The sequence below is a fragment of the Acinonyx jubatus genome, chromosome B1 (genome assembly GCF_027475565.1).
Source record: "Acinonyx jubatus isolate Ajub_Pintada_27869175 chromosome B1, VMU_Ajub_asm_v1.0, whole genome shotgun sequence".
NCBI lineage: Eukaryota > Metazoa > Chordata > Mammalia > Carnivora > Felidae > Acinonyx > Acinonyx jubatus.
Genome location: NC_069382.1, coordinates 133,284,588 through 133,300,658, shown reverse-complemented (window position 1 = coordinate 133,300,658; position 16,071 = coordinate 133,284,588). Strand labels below are relative to the sequence as shown.

At 37.9% G+C, this 16,071-nt stretch overlaps 1 long non-coding RNA gene across 2 annotated transcripts in view; it reads right to left on the bottom strand.

Moving 5' to 3' along the window:
- LOC113598292 (uncharacterized) overlaps positions 1-8,407 on the bottom strand; it is a 235,814-nt gene extending 227,407 nt beyond the window's left edge. For both annotated transcript variants that reach the window (XR_008296251.1, XR_003418969.2), the window contains exon 1: positions 8,086-8,407. This is a non-coding gene — a long non-coding RNA (uncharacterized LOC113598292). The remainder of the gene's footprint in view (positions 1-8,085) is intronic.
- Between the last annotated feature and the right edge of the window lie 7,664 nt (positions 8,408-16,071).

Here is a 16,071-nt window from a genome sequence, read left to right as displayed (position 1 = left end):
CAGTTAGTTAACATACAGTGTAATATTAGTTTCAGGTATACAATATAGTGATTCAACACTTCCATATATCACCTGGTGCTCATCACAACAAGTTCACTCTTTAATCCCCTATTTCACCCATCTCCCCACTCATCTCCCCTCTGGGAACCATCAGTTTGTTCTCTATAGTTAAGAGTCTGTTTCTTGGTTTGCCTCTCTCTTTTTTTCCCCCCTTTATTCATTCATTGCTTAAATTCCACATACGAGTGAAATCATACCGTATTTGTCTTTCTCTTATTTCATTTAGTATGATACTCTCTAGCTCCATCAATGTTGTTGCAAATAGCAAGATTTCATTCTTTTTTATGAATGAGTAATATTCCATTGTATGTGTATACCACATCTTCTTTATCCATTCGTCAATCAATGGACACTTGGGCTGTTTCCATAATCTATTGTAGATAATGCTGTCATAAACATTGGAGTGCATGTCTGCTGTGAATTAGTATTTACAAATGCATTCTTTTGCAATTGCTGAATTGTAGGGTAGTTCTATTTTTAACTTTTTAAGGAAAAGTCCACACTTTTCCACAGTGGCTGCACCAGTTTGCATCCCCACCAATTATGCACAAGGACTCTTTTTTCTCTACATCTTTGCCAACACCTGCTGTTTCTTGTGTTGTTGGTTGTAGCCACTCTGACAGGTGTGAGGTCATATCTCATTGTAGTTTTTTTGTTGTTTTTTTTTAATTTTTTTTCAACGTTTATTTATTTTTGGGACAGAGAGAGACAGAGCATGAACGGGGGAGGGGCAGAGAGAGAGGGAGACACAGAATCGGAAACAGGCTCCAGGCTCTGAGCCATCAGCCAGAGCCTGACGCGGGGCTCGAACTCACGGACCACGAGATCGTGACCTGGCTCAAGTCGGACGTTTAACCGACTGCACCACCCAGGTGCCCCTCTCATTGTAGTTTTGATTTACAGTTCCCTGATGATCAGTGATGTTGAACATCTTTTTATGTGTCTGTTGGCCATCTGTATATCTTCTTTGGAAAAATGTCTATTTGTGTCTTCTGCTCAGTTTTTAACTGGATTATGTGGTTTTGGATGTTGAGTTATATAATTTCTTAATATATTTTGGATACTAACCCTTTATCAGATATGTCATTTGCAAAAATCTTCTCCCATTCCATCAGTTGCCTTTTAGTTTTGTTAATTGTTTCCTTCGCTGTGCAGAAGCTTTCTATCTTGATGAAGTCCCAATAGTTTATTTTTGTTTTTGTTTCCCTTACCTCCAGAGACATGCCTAGTAAGAAGTTCCTGTGGCTGAGGTCAAAGAGGTTGCTGCCTGTGTTCTCCTCTAGGATTTTTATGGTTTGGGGCCTTACATTTAGGTCTTTAATCCATTTTGAATTTCTTTTTGTGTATGGTGTAAGAAACGGTCTAGTTTCATTCTTCTGCATGTTGCTGTCCAGTTTTCCCAATGCCATTTTTGAAAAGACTGTCTTCCCATTGGATATTCTTTCCTTCTTTGTCAAAGATTAATGAACCATATATTTGTGGTATAGAAAAATTATTCAATTTTACATTTCCTTTTGGAAAGAAATTTGGTTAAATCTATTAAAATTTTAAATATGTTAACCCTTTGACCTCCCAGTGATTTTACTTCTAAAAGGTAATCATAGAAGTATACTTAAAGATATGTGCACATATAACTATATATGTAATGACACTCAATACAGCAAAATTTGCAATAAAAATGTTTTAAAAATTATGAATAGAAAATTAATTATGTATCATACACTACTTTGCAGTTATTAGAATGATGCAGGTCCATGTGTACTGGTATGAAAAGAAGTTCAAGATATATTATTAGCATTGTTATTTATTTCATATATATATTTATTATATATGTATACATATTTCAAATTGTGAATAATTGTTATCTTTGTGAAAATTAAAATTACTGAGGCCATTTACTTTTCTACAACATTTTTAAATTGTCTAAATTATTTACAGCAGCATTTTTACCTTTGCAACTAGAATAAATAATAAAGGAGCAAGCCCCAGGATTTAACAGTTATGTGCTTATCAGGCATTTATTATTATTTATTATACACTTTTTATCCTTTTTACATCCTGATGTCATACTGCTAACATAAACTAGACTAGCTATCCATATACACCTATATGATTGAACATCATTGCTCAGTCAAATGCACAGGAGGTATTTTATTTGGGTGTCCTAACAAAAGGAAAGGCTAGGATAGAACACTCCAAAACTGAACTGCTGTCTTCCACTACACTAGGTTGAGGAAAGTTGTAAAGTACAAAAGGTGATCTAAGTGTGTGCATATTTATTACTAGCTAGAGCCTTGGACCAAAGCCTGTTGGGCTCCTATTATGATGAACTAGGCTGGACCATGCAGGAGCCTGCAGATTTATTCAGTTACTTTAGTTTAAGACCTAAACCAGAAAAAAAAAAAAAAAAAAAACATCTTCTTGCCCACTTTCACCCATACCCACAAAGCTTATCTTGGCCACCCACCTTCTCACCTTATGAGAAGGAAGACGGACAAAACAGCACCATCCCTTCTTCCAAAGGCCCAGCATGGAAAATGCCAAAGCTTCTTCCCAATGTGCCCTTACCTCTGAGCCCCAGACTGGTCTAGCTTAGCCTTCCAAGAGTGAGGGCATCCCCCAAGTAAAAGATACCTGGAAGCTCTACCTAATCCCCAAGTTTCATGGGGCTAAGAGAAAAAAGCACTTCAAACACAGATCCAAGAAGAAGGCACAGCCCACATTCAATTGTTTATAATATTTTCATCCTTCCTACTAAAAATCCCAACTAACTGCATTTCTTTTGACAAGTGTGTATGCCTTAGTGTGTGTGTGTGTGTGTGTGCATGTATGTGTAAAACGTTGGGAATAGGGAGCTCCTCCTAGTGGTTGGAACACATGGTCATCAGGTTCAAAACTAAAGCCCATATTTTTATGTTTTCACTTGTTAATTTAGGAATATTTGAAGGGCAATGAAATTGAGGGGTTGAAAAAGTGATATCAAAAAGGAAATGAGAGAATGACTGAAGGAGGCAATGGTTGTTCTCTCTTCTTGCATGAAGAACTGGGGAGAATATCAGTCAAACCAATGGAAACTTTGTGTGACAAGTGGATACTTCTGGAAAATCAGCATGTAAGGTTGAAAAAGCCTTTGTCCCAAATCAGTGAGTCAATATGATATCTATACTTTGTCCCAGAAATTGATAAAAATACAAATATTTATAACCACTCAATAAATATATTTGTTTAATTTGTTGAATAAAGGGTCTGAAGAGCCAAACCGCCTTAAGAATTGGGTTTGATTCCTAAGATCTTTATTTTCTATTATATTTGGAGTTCTGTTGGCCTAATGACTTTTGGGAGTTATCCATCGGCAAAATTCTCCTGGAGAAAACAACTGAATTTTGAGCTACTTTAAAAAACAATAGTTTTAAATACAAAAATATATATAGTCTCTTGCCTGAAGGCCCCAAGGAGCAGAAAAACCCATACAGCCCATGACAACTTAATATGATTTGAGGAATGTTAAAGAGATAAATCTAAATATTTCCTTCCAGGACTATTCTAACATTTCATTGGATTCACTGCTAACAACTTTTCAAAATCATTTGCATTTTCCTTATAATTTTTGACCAACTGGTTGTTCAGATTAGGATAAAATATAGGATTGTTTGAGGAGGACTTTAATTATGGAAAATCTCTATTATTCTAAACCCTGCAAATTACATTTTTGTAATAAATGGTGCACTAAACTTTCTTTTAGAAAGGAATTATAAATTGAGATAAAATGTTTCCCATGTTTTTATAAGGTTAATAAAAAGTAGACTCACCAAATAAACTCACTTTAACATTAGTGACTATGATAGTTGTGGTCTCAACTATTTTTTTTAAGTTTATATTAAGAGAGAGAGAGAAAGTGCATGTACACATGCACAAGCAGGGAAGGGGCAGAGAGAGAGAGAGAGAGAGGGAAAGAGAGAACTCCAAGCATGCTCTGTGCTGCCAGTGCAGAGCCCGATGTGGGGCTCAAACTCACAAACCATGAAATCATGACCTGAGCCAAAATCAAGATTCTGAAGTTCCACCAACTGAGCCACCCAGGCGTACCTTAACTTTTTTAGAACTCTCATCAGTCTAAAATGTATAAAGATTTAAAGTCTTGCTGCAAGCACCTGAATCAAACTTTGTGGAGGGATTAAGGTGTAGCAATTCACTTAGCTTGTACAGACCATAAGACTCTTTATTCTCTGCTTGTTTTCACATGTACAGATTTTTGTTAATGTAATTAAACCAGGAAGCCATCAGACTGAGGTGGTTCTGATGCTTTGGTAGTCTACATAAGCAAACCAAAACTTAAGCCAGAGTCAATGCACTCCAATTCAAGAAAATGAAACCTAAGAACAACTAGTCACAAACAGCCAGCCAGGCTTTCCCAAATTAAGTAACCACTTAAGCTATATTATAGCCAATGAAGTCCTTTCTTTGTTTTGCTTCCCCTACCTCCTCTTAGTAGAGTGCTCCTAACCACCTTTGGTTTGGTACTGGCCAATTCAAATTGATGTATATTCAAATAAACTAAAAAGAAAAAAAAAATTAATATGCCTCAGTTTACCTTTTAATATCCTCAATACGGAACTGAAGTCCCTTAAGGAATCACTTAAGGTTTTCTGTTCTAATAAAAATGAGTAGTACAGGGGTGCCTGGGTGGCTCAGTCGGTTAAGCGGCCGACTTTGGCTCGGGTCATGATTTCGTGGTCCGTGAATTCAAGCCCCACGTCAGGCTCTGTGCTGACAGCTCAGACCCTGGAGCCTGTTTCAGATTCTGTGTCTCCCTCTCTCTCTCTGACCCTCCCCCGTTCATGCTCTGTCTCTCTCTGTCTCAAAAATAAATTAACGTTAAAAAAAATTTTTTTTAAATAAAATAAAAATGAGTAGTACAAAAGACATAAACTTATTACTGAAGAAAAATCAAATTCCACAGCATAACTTTAGTTTTAATTTAGATGCTACCATAATTTGTCTACAAACAAATTTTACCTTTTGACTCACAATCAACTAATAATTAAACAACAAATATTGATTGAGTGAATACTGTGTAAAAGAGAACATTAAATAGGTTAATCTCTATAGTCATGAAATTGTAGCTGGCACCCCGAAGTTAAAAAACAATAGGCAATAAGTACCCTCACAATCTAAAAAGAGATGTCACCATGTCAACTTTTTTTAACCTTTATTCATTTTTGAGAGACAGAGAGACAGAGTGTGAGTGGGGGATGGGCAGACAGAGAGGGAGACACAGAATCTGAAGCAGGCTCCAGGCTCTGAGCTGTCAGCACAGAGCCCAACGTGGGGCTCGAACTCACGAACTGTGAGTTCATGACCTGAGCTGAAGCTGGACGTTTAACCAACTAGGATATCATCATATCAAGGGCAGCCCTACTAAAGGGCTGTAATCAACCAGTACTATTAATCCCTAACACGAGAACAACCTATTCTCACTCAGAGAGATGTTTACCAGGTACCAAATTTTTAGCCTCAGCACTGTAAGTAAGAGAAAGCTCACTGAGAAAGTTCTAATGAGAAATCAGCATGTTTAAGGAATTGCAAATTTACAGACAGGATCTGCTTCTTACCTGGTGAATTTGGAAGGGAGAAAGTAATCAACACATGCAGACAAACCATGGCAAGAAAAGAAAGGGAAGCAGGAATTGGGCAAACTACGCTCCTAGAGTTTTACACAGCAAAAGATGTTATGTTTCTTACAAGCCAAGTGAATGCCATCAAAGGAAGCTGAGTTTACGCATGGCCTCTTGGGGTGAGCAGATCCCAGAAGACACTCCTACAAGAGTTGAACTTGGGAACAGGAATTGAAGGAAGTTCACAAGAAGTATACCTGGAAATACTTATTGTTCCAATCAGAGAAAGGGGTAGATCCCCAAAGAAGCCTTCCAAAGAGCCCATAAATGTACCCCTGGAGAGACCCAGCATGTGGGTGCCAGGCACTCCACGACACATGACAAAATTCTACCACCAGACCCTTACCCACGTCTGGTGTTCCTTTTATCTTTCTTCCCTTCTCCTCATGCAAACCCAAAAGCAGCAGTAGCAGCACCAGGATTAAAGATGGAGTGGGACTTATGTGGATCCTGAGAAACTTAACAGAAACCCATGGGGGAGGGGAAGGAAAAAAAAAAAGAGAGAGATTAGAGTGGGAGAGAGCCAAAGCATAAGAGACTCTTAAAAACTGAGAACAAACTGAGGGTTGATGGGGGGTGGGAGGAAGGGGAGGGTGGGGGATGGGTATTGAGGAGGGCACCTTTTGGGATGAGCACTGGGTGTTGTATGGAAACCAATTTGACAATAAATTTCATATATTGAAAAAAAATAAAAAATAAAAAGATGGAGTGGGAGGGCCAGAATGAACAGTGAAATAACATGCTAGTCTCCCTTCCTCATTCAGTGCCTATGCCACAAGTCAGCCATGAGAGAGAGGAAATGGGCAAGTTTTGGACTGGAGTGAAATGATCACAATGTTCTTTATAATTGAACAATATTTTTAAAATTAATTAAAATAAAAATTAAAAACATTTTCTAAAAAGCTATGTAATCTAACTAAGATGCCAAAGGGACAAGGAAGGAAAAACAAGGTGAATGGCAGTAGTTGGAAGAAAACAAAACCCATTTAATAAACCCATTATTTGTGCAAAACACGTAGCTGGACATAGCAGGAACTATGAGATAAACATGATATGGCTCCAGTCTTTGAAAATCTCAAAGTCTAGGGGCGCCTGGGTGGCTCAGTCGGTTAAGCGGCGAACTTCGGCTCAGGTCATGATCTCGCGGTCCATGAGTTCGAGCCCCACGTCGGGCTCTGTGCTGACAGCTCAGAGCCTGGAGCCTGTTTCAGATTCTGTGTCTCCCTCTCGCTGACCCTCCCCTGTTCATGCTCTGTCTCTCTCTGTCTCAAAAATAAATAATAAAAAAAAAAAAAAAAAAAAAACGTTAAAAAAAAAAAGAAAATCTCAAAGTCTAGTAAGAAAGGGGAGACATATTCATGAATAACTTGAATACAACAAAGAAAATATATGAGCTATAAGATTAGAGCAGTGTCATTGCACTGATGATTCTGTCTCCCTAAGAATTTGATCACAACTCTACTCTTCTCTCCAAAACTCTAAAAAAAAAAAAAACCTAACCCTAACCTAGGCTGAGAAAAAGAAATGAGGTAATGACAAAATAATTGTTTATTTGTTATAAAAGATTTTACAAGGGAGATTTACAAATTAGGCTAAAATTAGTTTTAAATTTTAATTGTCTTCATTTAGCCATATAAATCTATCCTTTGTCACCACCAGTAATTGAGTTATGTGTGAAAGAGAACTAAATGTTATAATTGTTTGAAAGTCAGGGATGAGAAACAAAATTACTACTATTTACAAATAACAATAGTGTGAATACTTACAAAACCTAAGAAAACCAATTGCAAAGAATGATACATCAGTATGAGAGTTCAGTAAAGTAGCTAGATATTTTTTTAAAAATTAGTATTGCCTATGTACTAACAATAAACAGCTGGTAAATAAAGTAGTCCCCCCTTATCCACAGGGGATGTGTTCCAAGATCCCTCGAGGATGCCTGAAATGCAGATAGTGCTGAATCTTAGTATATACTATGTTTTTTCCTGCACGGAGGTACCTATGATAACATTTAATTGATAAATTAGGCACAGTAAGAGATTAACAACAACTAATAATAAAATAGAATAATTAGCTGAGTTGGTTAAGCATCCCGACTCTTGATTTCAGCTCAGGTCATGACCTGAGTTTGAGCCCCTCATCGGGCTCTGTGTTGACGGTGAGGATCCCGCTTGGATTCTGTCTCCCTCTCTCTACCCCTCCCCCACTCACGCTGTCTCTGTCTCAAAATAAACGAATAAACTTTAAAAAAATAATTAAAAAATAATAGTAAGCTAAAATAGAATAATTATAACAATACACTATAATAAAAGTTATGTGAATGTGTCGTCTCAAAACACCTTGCACTCACCCTTCTTCCTGTGCTGACGTGAGATCATAAAACGCCTACGTGAAGAAAGGAAGTGCGGGGAATGACGCAGCTTCCTGACGCAGAGTTAGGCTGCTATTGGCTTTCTGATGATTCGTCAGAATCATCTGCTTCCTGCCAGGGTTGACTGGCGGGTTTCTGAAACTGCCGAAAGCGAAACTGAAACCACGCGTAAGGGGAGATACTCTATAACGGAAGAAAGGACAGCTTACTGTTAGAGAAGATCCTGGAGAAGATACACCGCTGGTTGACCCTCAAACTGAACCGGGACAGTCTACTCACCGCATCCCCTGTCCTTGGGTTGTTCGTTCTACCCACCATTCGCACAGTGGGGGGCATGTCCAAGGACGCAGCCTTAAGAGAGAAATGTGTCGCTCAGATCATCTGTATGGTAGATGTGACTGAACCCATGGGTCAGGCCTCTGATTTAAGATTCTGGCAGGTGGGTGCAGAGATCTATTCATTTTGCTGCCACCCAAAACAAGCCTCATAAGTAAGTTCCCTTGCACATTAAACCTACCATCTACCAAATGGGAGTGGTCTGCCTCTTTTCTTCTGTGTATGGGGGCCAGTTTACAAACCAATACATACACAGTAACCCAAAGTACAAAATATCTAGAAATCACACTAATAAAAGCTGCTGGACCTCGTTTTTTGAAACTGTATCTTTTTATTGAGACAATATTTTAAAAGCATCATGCTATTTTACTGGTGGCTATTTTGTGTGCCATTTTAATCTGGAACCAACAGACTTTGTCAGAACAAAATGCGTGACATATGCTAAGACATGATCCAATCGATGGGGGCGCATAAAACATGCTACTTCACACACATAGGTACCTGCTGCCTGTAGTTCTGTTGCTGTTTATATCTGCGTAACACAAGAATTCTGAGAAAAACTATTTTTCACGATTCCCATCAAAAAGAAAAAAATATCATGGTGGGTTTATAATTGTAAGCACTGTATTATTGAATATAGTTCTGACAAGAGAGAACTCCCACTATCATTAGGCATTGATGCGAACCAAATTCCCCACTTAGACTTTTTACATAACTGATGATTGGAAGAATTTCCATTAGCTGGCTTCTGGTTCTGCACATTTTAACTCTTCTTTCTCCCCCATTACTCATATATTTCCAGAGGCAGGAGCTGTAGGATGTGTTCATACTGAAATATGATCTCTGGACTTGTATCTTCCCATCACAAAGTATATCCATGTAATAGGCTATAGGGGTATCCCTGGAAACCTTTCCTATTCCGGGACTGCTAGGAATAACTTAACTATACATGGAAATTACTCTGAATCTCAATATGTGTCCCATTAAATTCAAACTAAATGATTTCCCAATTCAACTTCCCTTTAGCCAGGTATCAAAATTGCCTGAGGGACAGTGTAATAGAAAGGCAGCATAAGTTCAACAATGAAGGGATTTGGAATTTTAAACTAATGGAGGTTTAAATATCTTACTGTTGCCTGGTATCATAACCATTTCTGGATGAATAAAAACAGAATCTTCCTTTTCTGCACATATTCACCTCCTTCCCTGATTCCTCCTCCACTTGGAAGAGAAGGCAAGGGGACGGTGGTATTTGTCTAGGCCCCATTCTGTTCTTGCTGAGCCAGACTGTTGTCGAGCCAGACTGTTGTCAGGCTCTTGGTTACAGCGATTTTTACACCACAGTATGGATCATTCTGTTTTCTCATGTGATTTTTCCACCTACTCGATAAAAATAGCTTGTCTCTTCTAAATGTAGTAAACTTTTAAAAGCTCTGATCTTTTCTTACCTGGTTATGGCACCCTCCAATCTGAAAACAAGAAACAGCATACATTCTGGTTGTCTCACAGTAACTACTACTGTTTCTAAAACCAAAATCAGAGCAGACACACAACTGTAGTTTGGGAGGCTGGACTTCTACAGTTCCACAATCTGTGTCTCCTGTTAAATAATCCTCAGAGCCTAAAATGGAGAAAAGGAAGGACAGAAGCACAAAATGTATCTAGTTAGCAACATGTTGGGGCAACGAAATTCCCAATTTTCTTTTCTCTACACACTATTCTTGCTATCCAGGAAATCTCATCCATTTCGGTGGTTTCAAACACCACCTATATCTCAATGATTTCAAGTTCTATATTGGAACTTCCTCCTAAGATCAAAATCTATTTATATAATTCTTATGGAACATTGTAACTTACACATAACATGTCTTAAATGTAACTTATTGTCCCTTTCAAATAACTGGTATATATTTCTTAAAAACAAAGACATTCTCTACCATAACTAATTATCAAAACCCAGAAAATAATATTGATTCCATGTTACTATCTAACCTACATGAAGTTGTTCCTATTTTACCAATTATCCCAATAATGTTTTTTATAGGAAAAACAAATCTCTGATCAAATATCACACATTGCATTTAGCTGCCACGTCTCTTTAGTCTCATTTAATCTAGAACAGGTCCTTAGTCTATTTTTTTTCATTACCTTGACCATTCTTTTAAATATCTTTTTTTAAATTTTTTAAATGTTTATTTATTTATTTTTGAGAGACAGAGAGAGAGAGAAAGTGAGCAGGGGAGGGGCAGAGAGAGGGAGACAGAGAATCCCAAGCAGGCTCCATGCTGTCAGCAAATAGCCCGATGTGGGGCTCAAACTCACTAACTGTGAGATCATGACTGGAGCCGAAATCAAGAGTCAGACACTTAACCAACTGAGCCACCCAGCTTCCCCATCTTGACCATTTTTTTTAACTTTTTATTTATTTATTTGAGAGAGAGGGAGAGAGGGAGAGAGAGAGAGAATCCCAAGTAGGCTCTATGCTTAGCACAGAGCCTGAGTGGGACTTGATGCCACAGCCCTGGGATCATGACATGAGCTGAAATCAAGAGTTGGATGCTCAACCGACGGAGCCACCCAGGTGCCCCTACCTCAACCATTTTTAATGAAACTGGCAAACTATTTTGAAAATCTCTCAATTTGGTTTTACCTGAGAATTCCTCATGACTATATTAAAGCTAGATTATTTGGCAGTATTGACATGGAAGTGGTGTTATGTCCACTTCAGTACATCATGTTTAAGAAGCATATGATGTTCATCTGCTCCATTACTGTGATACTACCTTTCATCACGTGGTTTCTCCACTATAAAGTTGCTATTTTTCCTTTGCAGTTAATAAGTATTTTGTAGAAAGATACTCTGAGACTACATAAATATCCTGTTCTTCATCAAACTTTTACCAAGTAGCTTCTAACATTTATTGATGATTCTTGCAGGAATCAATATTACCATGACATTTACCAAATGGTAATTTTTCTGACTCCATCATTCTTTCTATATGTATCATTTGGCATTCTACTCTAATGCAGTTTTTCCTTTTTCCTATTTGTTTATATCAGTGTGGTCTCATGAATACCTGTGTTATTCAAGGCGTAAAAAGTTATTATGATCATTTAAATGCTCAGATTGTCCCAGTAGGAGTCATATAGTGCTTGTATATACAATAATAAACCCCCCCCCAAAATGATAGAATGAGTGAGCCCTCATTAAATGCCCTATCCAATCCCAGCTTTGAAAGAACTTATTGTGGAACTGTATCTCTGGCATTCTTTCTTACATATGTCATTTGTGTGCACTCACAAAAGTAATAGTAAATCATAGACTAACTGTATTAAGAATGTACTGTGTGCTGGGCAGATTGCTAAGCACTTTCCATGTATTACCTCATTTAACCTTTAAAAAATAAATTCATAAGATGGACATTATTTTTATAATGCCTATTTTACAACTAGGGAAACTACGCTTCATAGAGGTTAAACCACAGCCAAGAAATAGGAAAACTGGGGTTTGAACCCAGGTCATTTACCTCCAGAGATTTTATCCTCTGAGACATTCTTAGGTCTTAGACTCTTAAAGAGTAGACAGAGACCGCACTTGGTAAACACCCAAATACCTACTTCCTAGACTTCCTTCTGCATTCAGAAGATCAGCCTAGCGTAGTACTTGAGAGCACAGATACTAGAGTGAGGCCACCTAGATTCTATTGCATGTTCTTCCATTCATGAGCGGTATGATTTTGCCTTCCATGAGCTTCAGTTCCTTTCCATCCAAAACAGAAGTAGTAGTAAGAACATTTCACAGAACTGTTTTAGGAATTGAAAGGGATCATATAGGTGGAACGCTTGGCTTGGCAACTTGGCACATAGTAGGCATACGATAAATATGTTTTTTGTTTTAAATGCTAAGATGGTCACAGAAAATCTCTGCTTGTGATTTTTAACTTTAGCTACACCTATGCTATGATCATCTCTTTGATGTAGCTTTAAGTGTTTCTTCCAAGAAGCAAAAAATATTTATTGCTGCCAAATGACTGCTATGTTCTGACTTCAGAATGTCTGAGACCCTGAAAGCTTCTACATGAGTATCTTCAGATATTTTGCACCTAGTCCAAATCTGGCTTTCATTAGCCATTAAAATCGAAAGAAACTTTAAATCAAAGAATAAAAGAGACTTTTCCTAAGCTTAGCCTCACATTAGCATGTGAGAGAACCTGCATCAGCAAAAATCTTCTTTTTTTTAATCAACCTAAACCTCTGACTAAATTAATAAGAGTTGAGTGTGACCTTTAAAATGCTAAAAAATACAGTTCCCAGTATAATTCTTGTTCATCCCCGGACCGAACCATTCTCATAGTAAATTATGGCACTAACAGCTGGCTGCCAATGAAGTCAACTATTAATTGTATGTTCGCTGCACTGCCTGATATAAATCAATATGAGTAATGAGCAATTGTCCTCAGTCTATAGATACACAGATCCTACATTGCAAAATAATTTAAGGTTGGCTGTCAGCCTTCTCAGACTAGATGTCATTTGGTCTTTGCTAAAGATACAGCAAAAACAAATACACATTGAAAACCGCCTGATCTGTCTCTGCAACAAACTTCCAGTCCTCTATAAAAATGACAACAGAAATGATTTTTGATAGTGTATTAAAATAAATAACTTCTATATCTTTTAAACTCCCAATGGAATCTGAAGAATGGGCCTCAGGGTGTCACTGCTTTCTGATCTCACACTCTCAAAATTCCCTCTGTCCATGTCCTTCTACTTTTCCCATTCCTTCCTATTAAACCTGCTCCCCATATTCACAAAGGCCACCAGCCTCCCTGCTTTCCTGCTCCTCATTGTTACAGAACCTGATCTGGATCACCTGGCCGAAGAACCAAGCGGCACTCGGAGGGAGATCTTGGCAGGCAGGAGGTTTATTTCACGGGAGGCGGGTGGGGCCTCCTCTCAGAGGTCAGAGTCCCAAGCTAACAAAAGCAGAAGGAACAATTTATAGTCTGTTACTTCCGCATTCCGCATTAGCAGTAATTTGGTGCGCTGTAAGCAGGGTAGGAAGAAGAACCCAGAAAGGGAGTCTTTGGTCCGGGACTGGAATTTCCCTATCAGTCCTGTCCACCATATTGTAACAGATTTTTCCCTAACACCATTACTATCTAGCTTCTTTTGTTTCTCTACCCAGTTTCAATCCCATGGACACTAAGGAAGGGGTAGTGACACTCTCATTTTACAATTGACCATTCTCACTTTGAGAATTCCTTACACTAAGCCACCCCAGTGTTCCTCATCTCTGACTCCAGGATGGCAGAATATTGCCAGGGAATTTAAGGAAATGCCACTGACAGAATCTATCGTACACCCACCTCACCTAACTTTGATAGGGCCTCCATACAATTCAACAATTTTTAAGTGCAGGTTCTGCAAAGTGGCTTCTAGGAGATCCTTTCATAATACGTTGATGAGTATTTAGTGTGGGTGGTAGATTCCATGGTTACTTAAGCTTGAAAACCACTGGCTTAAATGAAGTTAAGCTCTTTTCTGCAGAATTTAGTAGAGCCAGGAGTGCAGTGGGGATTTCCAGAAAGGGATTATATATGCACCATTTCCCAAAATATTTGTCTAAGGAAACATTTTTTTTCCCAGTACATCCATAACTCTAGTATACTGTGAAACAAGTTGGGGTATGATATAATAAGTCATCTCTTATTAACTCCTAACACATCTGTTCTGAACCATGTTAAATAGATTCTGATACCAATTCCAACATGGGGGAGGGAAGGTGCGGCACCAACAAGCAATTCTCGGACACCGCCTAGACATCCTACAATTTAACACAATTCTGACAATATCTATCTAAAGATAGCATCAGATTCCACAGGGTAAGAGTTTACTCTTACAAGACTGCTCCCCCTCAAACTTTAGATTCCATTTGCAAGCCCAAGTTGTTACCTGTGCTTCTGACCAACTGGCTATAAATCAAAGGTTCCCATGACCTCCTCCTTGGGTTTGATTAATTTGCTAAAGCATCTCACAGAACTCAGAGAAACAATTTACTTGCTAGCTCACTGGTCTATTATAAAAGGATATGACTCAAAGAACAGCCAGATGGAAGAGATGGCAAGGTATAGGTGAGGGCACTGAGCAAGCATGCAACTCTCCCAGTACCTCCATTTGTTCACCAACCAGGAAGCTCTTCAAACGCTTTTGAGTGTTAATAAATGCTTCATTTACATAGATATGACTGGTTAACTGATAGGCCATTGTTTATTTATTCAACCTCCAGGCCCTCTCTCCTCCCAGAAGGTTGGGGGTGTAACATTAAAAGTTCCAACCCTCTAATCACATGGTTTTCCCCACTGGCAACAAACTCCCATTCTTAGGTGCTTTCCAAAAGTCACTGCATTAACATAACAAAAGACAACTTATACACTCTCAATACTTAGGAAATTCCAAAGGTTTTAGGAGCTCTGTGCCAGAAACCGTAGAAGACCAAATACATTATTTATTAGTTTATATCACAATATCACACATGTATACTCTAAAAATTCCTGATCCATTCTTACCTCCCTGGTTGTAACAAATGACTTAATTAACACAGAAGCTGAAGACTTCTTCACTTGAACTCTTCAGTTTACCGGCTTTTCCCCTTTCATTTCTTTCTCTCTTTTCTCCTAAGCTGAAGAAGCGGTAGAGGTGCATGCTGGCAACTCACCTCATAATTTAACACTCCATTCCTGTACCCCATCTATAGAAACCCCCTTCATTTAGCCACCTCACTTCTTTACACTTGAATCTCATATCTACAAACATGTCAACACTCATCTTGGCATAAAAATCCTGTCAACCACCTATCTAACTGCCTGTGACCTCTCACTGTCCCCCTTCCTATACTTTGGCCACCACAAAACTATGTCAAAACTTTCTTGACTCCAGACCTTGGCTCATACTCTTTAGCCCAGATATGATTATTATCATCTTTCCCATCCTGAGTGCAATTCAACTCAGAACATTCCACAACCCAGGCAAACTAACAAGATCTCTTTTACTTCTACTCATCTAATACCTACCATGTTCTGTTTTGTCTTATATTTTTAGAAGCTATATAGAAGTTTCTAAGTCATATTTGTTGAGCTGTAATTTAAGTATGTATGTTGAGAAATTTTGACAAATACATACATTTGTTTAATCATGACCATAATCTAGATATATGACATTTTTCCATGACTTCGAAAAGTTCCCTCATGACCCTTGGCAGTTAGTCTACCAGTCAGCATCATTTAATAATGATAAAATTATTAGCTCATCAGAATGACATAAAAATCATAAACGCACATATATTTCAAAGCAAAGCTGCAAAATACATGAAAAAGTGACAGAATAAAGGTAAAAATGGATATTTCCAGTCACAGTTGGAGATTTTTAAAGTTAATTATGTTTTAAATAATTTTTTTAAGATTTAAAGCTGGGAAAAAAATTGTTAATACTTACCTACACACTTATCATTTGTTTCATTACTTTCTGTAGATCCAAGCTTCCATCTGGTATCATTTTGCTTGACCCTGAAGAAATTTATATATATATATATATATATATATATATATATATATATATATATATGTATAT